The following is a 4,990-nucleotide window of genomic DNA, read 5'->3' as shown; positions in this document are numbered from 1 at the left end:
TTAATTATGTATTGGCTTCTATCATAATAATCATCTTTCACCAAACCCTTATTCCTCGTTGTTCTTTTATTTCCATGTATCAGCTCACATGTGTTTTTGTCTCCCCATGTTCCTTTTGCCTGACCAATATAAATTAGAGTTTTGATGTGTTGACTACCCAACATTGAATTGCTCCATATTACAACTACTAAAAGTAGAAGGAGAAATAATCTCTTACTAAAATATGTGCATATGTAAGGAAATGTAGAAATTTGAAAGGTTGTATAGTGGTGTCTTTGACTATGCAGTTGTCAAAGTAACATTTTTCTATAAATTATTAGTGAGGGATTTAGTTGAAAATGGGTCAACTTATATAGTGACAAAATGCATTGAAAATTAATTAGTAACATGCAATGTGTAGGCTAGAGCAAGTTAATATGTATTCTCATTGTCCAGGCTTTTTCCCAATTGATGTTGACATATTTATCTGTACTTGTATGAGCTAGGGGCTCAAATAGTACCTGTAGTTGGATGCACAATTGTTGACGTGTCAGTGGTCTCCAGATTCCTTTAAGTCTCATTCCTTAAACTGTGATGTCCGATCGTCCGATGAAAATACCTACGATTGCACTCCAAAACTCAAGTTAGTACTATGATCTACGTATATTTGAAATAGTTGAATATCATAAGTTTTTTTTAATATTTAAAATCTTGATCAAATCATCACAATACTTTTTCATAGAAAATCTTTTAAATTTTTTAAAATTCTAATTTTAATTGAATACATGTATCTCTCTTTCCCACAATATTAAAGAAAGTAATCAAAATGCAAAAAAAAGTGTAAAATTTAATTCTTAAAAATGGAAAAATAAAAAAAAGTAAGTGGACGGTTGAATTATATCTACTGATATTTAAATTTGATAAAGATGAAATTCGAACAAGTTTTTTTAAAAAAAAATAAATTTCAATCTTATAGGTGGGTGAATCACTACAAGAAAAATTGCTTTTAGAAACTAAATTTTTGGTTTCTAAAATGATAAAAATAGTCACTAACTTAATTAGAGACTAATTTAGAAACTAATAACACTAAGTGGCTAAAATCATGGTCGCTAATTTTAGATACCAATTTAGAATCTAATTTAGAAACCAATTTAGTTACCGTTAAATAAAAACCAACTTAGTGACCAAATATATAGAAACTAATTTAGTGACCAATTATATAGAAACCAAATTAACAACCAATTTCATTGAAACCAATTTAGTGACCAAAATATATAAAAACTCATTTAGTGACCAAATATATAAATACCAAAAAAATGGTCACAATATTGGTTTCTAAATAATGTAATTTATTATAAAATATTATTTTATTCATCTACTTTTTTTCTTTTTTTATTTATTTAACTACTTACTCTTTCATATTTTATATTTATTTGTAGATTCAAGTTCACTAATTTTAAAAGTTCATAAACTCAAAGCAATTATTTTCAGAATCAAAATATAGTTATAAATGAGAAATTTTTCAATTTTTTTTTTCAAATTTTACAAAATAACTTTTTTATGAATTATGAATGTGAACTAAGATTGTGGTAGAAACTAGAAAATAATCACATAAACTCAAGATACTCGCCGTAGTTTGAAATCTACTTTCAACTTTTGTTAATATCCATGAGTTATATGTACAAGAAAGTTTAGTCTATTCCTATCTTGATTGAATTTACATTTTTTGTGCCTACTTGCAGCTCACAAGCTTCTGGGCTGGAACAAATCAAGGACGGTCTTGGAAGCTAGAACTGAAAGATTGTTACAAATCAGTAAGAAACAAACGCAAACAATGGATAAAGGAATGAAAGAATGAAAATTGAAACACAAGATGAGTGCAGAATTGTAAATCATTGATTATTTATTAACTTACCTTCTCAAATGATACTAGCTCAACCTCATAATACAAAGTGGAGTTAGAAGGAACACAACAAGTTCTTGTTGAGACTCTGATGAGCCAAAACCATACTGGGGCACAACAGTTAACAATGTCACCTCACCCTTCTTCATAATCAAAATAGCTTTGTCAAACCCATCAATTGCTTGTTATGCTCAATCCTAAAACACTCACATTAGCTAGCTTAATAAATAATTTAGTGGGAATCGGGAAAAACATTGAGACATTTTTTCAAGTTACCCTTATCAGTTTTGAATTCAAACAGCTCCCCTTCATCATCATGACCCTTCTTCAAAAACAAAGTACCATCTTGTAGCTTACCAATTACTTTCACTACAAGAATGCAAAAACAGGTAAGGAAACATCAGAACCATGTTTTAAATCCATAAAATGACAAGGTTATCATCCACATTAAGAATTACAAGCATTTACACTTAAATTCATCAGCAGACAACTTACATTGAGGCTTCACACTTAAAATCACTTTCTCTCCCTTCTTCATGGTTTTAACAATGCAAATACTGATGTTATGAGGTTGGGCAAGAACTATGGAAACCTACAAAATGATTTATGTTTGGAAAATAAAAATCAGCACATCATTAAGATTTTATTTGGATAAAGTTCTCCATGAGTACTTATAGGAAGATAAAATAAGAAAGAAAAACATAATAAGTAAGCAAAAATCAGATTATTCTTAATCTAATTTGTAAAAGTTTTCTTGTACTAGCTTCTATAAAAATGATTCAGGCATAAACTAATTTTCTGGAGAAGTTTATCTAAATAGGTCCAAATGATAAAGCAATTTAAACAGAAACTGAATATGAAAGTCCACTTACTTATCCCAAAAGGAATTCTTTGGAAAAATATTTGGGTACTTCTCTACTGGCTACAATTAAATACAGAATTTCAACAGTTAACCTTCTCAGAAAACCAGAATACTTTCAATTCAAAACATTTCATCTTATAAACATATGGAAATTCAAGGCTTTATGCAAGATTTATCTTATACTCCAGATGGCTAAGAATATGAATAGTACCTGAGCAAAATAGCCTCTCAATGAAGGGCCAATTATTAAACCAATCACAACATGACTTGTTGTGGAAATGCAGTTCTAAGAATTAACAATGTAAAAGAGTTAGTGATGCTTACAGTTGACAGTCCTAGAGCTTGGTGTTCTTCTCTAAAAAGTTCAATGGCATAGGCTTGTTAAATAAAGTAGTTAGACAAGAAAATGTAGAAATGAAAGTTTGAAAGAGAATGAAGTTATAATCAACACATGCATTCAAAATTTGTATCCAAGTACTGGTGGAAAAAACAAGAAAGTGTGAAATAGTAGGAGTTAAAGATATAATACCCTCATTGGTCCTAGAAAACCATTGAAACATCCGAGAAGAAATCTCGTAAGAATAGCCATCCAAAAACTTTTGCTAAGGCCAAATAGTGTGTTGAAAATGACACTGAAATGAAGTAAGCATTGATAATTATGGGAATCTTCAAAGCTAAGCATGCAGTTCATTGACATGTATACTTACACTGAAATGATCCCTGCAAGTATTACGGGTTTTCGACCAATGCGATCAACTATAGCTCCCCACAACAAAGATGTCAAACATCTGCCAAGCATGAATACAGAACCTACCACATTTTTATCAATATGTAATTAGGTATACGGGCAAAGATTTCCCCAATCGAAACTCTAGTATGAGAATCATTAAACTTGCTAAAAATAAAATCAAAATAAAAAAACCATACCTAATTGTGCGAACAACTTGAAGCCTGTGACACTGAAGATCATATTGCGTTTGAGCACCGTCACCGACAATATTCCGAGTCGCAAGCACGAGATATAGAGATTGAGAATGATTTACCTGAGCTTGAGCAAGGAAAGAGACAGTGAGATGAACCAATTGGACGAGATTGAGAACGAGAACGGCAGTGATAAAGAATAACGAAACTGAGAGTGAAGTAGATGAAGGAGACAGTGTGGAGAAGAAGAATGAGACTTACCTGGATTTGAACAAAGAACAAGATAGTGAGACGAACCAATTGAATGAGACTGAGAGTGAAATCAAGAACAAGCAATATTGAGAAAGAGGAACGAGATTGAGATTGAGAGTGAATAGGAAGGAAACAGAGAGTGGAGTGAAGGAAACAGAGAGTGGAGTGAAGGAAGGTTGCGACTGAAGAAGAAGAAGAAGAAGAGAGGAAAAAAATATTTATCAAGTAGAATTTTAGAAAAAGTATTTTTTTCTAAAAAAATATATAAAAAACATTTAAATATATACAAACTTAAATAAAACAAATTTAGTAATAATTTCTTGCAAATTATTATTGAAATAAAATTTATAAATATTTTATAAGAAAAATAATTCTAAATAAATTAGTAAAATGTACTTATTTCTAATAGCGTTAGAAATTCAAACTGCAGAATATTTTCTCATATTTAAAAAAATTAAATAAGTTTTTAAAAAGTATGTATATCTATTTAAATTAATTCATAATTTTTTTAATTTAAAAAATATTTTGAATTTATAATTAATTTAATTTTATGTTTAAATAAAATTAAAAGATTAAAATACTATTTTAAATGTAATTTTAAATTAATATTAATTATTTTAATATTATACTAAAAATAATAGTTTAGTAAATTTATTCATATTAATTTAAAATATTTTATAAATTAAAAATTAATAATTAATTTTATAAAATTTAATTATCTAAAATTAGTATCTAGATTTAAATAATAGTGACTAAAAATTTAAGTATCTAAATTATATGATGATTAGAAACTAAAAAATTAGTATAATTTTATTATTTTTAGAGACCAAAAATTAGTTTCTAAATTAAATTAAAAGTGACTAAAAAAATGGTTTCCAATTACATCTTAACACGAGATTAAAAAAATATCTCTAAAAAAAACTTTATTTTTATTTTTATTATTAGCTACCAAAAATATAGTATCTAATTATATTATAATTTTTATTAATAATAGATACCTTTTTAGTAACCAATAATTTTTAGTTTATAAAATAGTATCTAAATTGGTTTCTATAGAAACTATTTTTTTTTAA

At 27.9% G+C, this 4,990-nt stretch overlaps 1 long non-coding RNA gene across 5 annotated transcripts; it reads right to left on the bottom strand.

Annotated features, from left to right (window-relative positions):
• Nucleotides 1–1,611: 1,611 nt before the first annotated feature.
• On the bottom strand, nt 1,612–4,081 carry LOC137816047 (uncharacterized). Of its 5 annotated transcripts, none has more exons than XR_016521477.1 (9): nt 3,927–4,081; nt 3,672–3,787; nt 3,452–3,554; nt 3,069–3,376; nt 2,755–2,804; nt 2,378–2,474; nt 2,159–2,251; nt 1,895–2,079; nt 1,612–1,772 (listed from the first exon to the last, which is right to left on the bottom strand). It is a non-coding gene; the product is annotated as an uncharacterized LOC137816047 (long non-coding RNA). The 5 variants fall into 5 exon arrangements; XR_016521480.1 differs by having other exon boundaries at nt 1,895–2,025; XR_016521481.1 differs by having other exon boundaries at nt 3,452–3,532.
• Nucleotides 4,082–4,990: the final 909 nt, after the last annotated feature.

The sequence above is a fragment of the Phaseolus vulgaris genome, chromosome 1, assembly GCF_051622355.1.
Source record: "Phaseolus vulgaris cultivar YP4 chromosome 1, ASM5162235v1, whole genome shotgun sequence".
NCBI classification, from domain to species: Eukaryota; Viridiplantae; Streptophyta; class Magnoliopsida; order Fabales; family Fabaceae; genus Phaseolus; species Phaseolus vulgaris.
This window is presented reverse-complemented; position numbering and strand designations above follow the sequence as displayed.